Below are 1,101 nucleotides of genomic sequence, written 5' to 3' on the forward strand. Positions count from 1 at the left end.
ACCTGCCACTGCAACATTCGAGTTAAAAGGATACATGCTTGCTGCATTTAAGGATGTATCGTTCTATGGAAAGGACCATGAGGTTGCTTACAAGCATTTGGATGAAGTCAATGATATTGCAGATTATTTTAATGTCTCGAATGTTCCAAGAGATACCGTATCATTAAGGATGATTCCCGATACTTTTAAGGGAGCTGCAAGAGACTAGTTGAAGGCACTTCCACCTGGTTCAATCACTACTTGGGCACAAATGAGAGAGCAATTTTTGGAACAATTCTGCCCCCCGTCAAAGATAGCTAAACTCAAGAAAGCAATAGCCAACTTTGAGCAAAATCCGGGTGAATTACTTTATGAAGCATAGGATCATTATAAAGGGTTGCTAAGAAATTGTCCTCAAAATGACCTTAACATACAACAAGAAGTCTCAATATTTTATGATGGTGTAAATGTCATGACAAGGCAACTCCTTGATTTTCAAGGACCACTAACTAAGAAGAATCCTGGAGAAGTCAAGGAGTTGGTTGAAGAATTTGCAAAACATTCTCGAGAGTACCACAATCCAAGAAATGAAGGAGATAAAGGACTTAGGGGAGGAAATTCTGAAGATATGACTGTTGTACTAGCTATGCTTGACACAATAGACAGAAGAATGACCAAGATGGACCAGTCCATTCATGCTATAAGAGTTGGATGTGAAAGATGCAATGGTCCACACTTGACAAAAGAATGCCACTTGGATGAGCATGGAATTAAAAAGCCTGAAGTTTGCTATTGTACTGGGGATAAATATGATGAAGATTGGAGAAAACACAAGAAGGAGTGGTTGCCATATGAAGAGTACAAGAAGAAAAAAGAAGAAAAATATAGGCAGACAGGTTGAGGCTTCTACCAAAAGGAACAACCACCAGCCGAGATGAAAGTTGATTTAGAAAATGTGTTAGCTCGTTTTATGAAGGCTTCTGAAAAACAGGCATGATGAAACGGATGCAGTGATAAGGGAACATCAGAATATCATGAAGGAGCAATAAGCTTTTCCAAGAAATCACTAAGCATCGATCCACAATATTGAAGTCCAACTAGGTCAACTAACTACTCTCGTAC

At 39.0% G+C, this 1,101-nt stretch overlaps 1 non-coding gene across 1 annotated transcript; it reads right to left on the reverse strand.

The window, feature by feature from the left end:
- Positions 1-298: 298 nt before the first annotated feature.
- Positions 299-405, reverse strand: LOC145103512 (small nucleolar RNA R71). The gene has a single exon (XR_013706599.1). It is a non-coding gene; the product is annotated as a small nucleolar RNA R71 (small nucleolar RNA).
- Between the last annotated feature and the right edge of the window lie 696 nt (positions 406-1,101).

This window comes from Lactuca serriola, chromosome 4, assembly GCF_051521515.1.
Source record: "Lactuca serriola cultivar US96UC23 chromosome 4, Lser_US96UC23_V15, whole genome shotgun sequence".
NCBI lineage: Eukaryota > Viridiplantae > Streptophyta > Magnoliopsida > Asterales > Asteraceae > Lactuca > Lactuca serriola.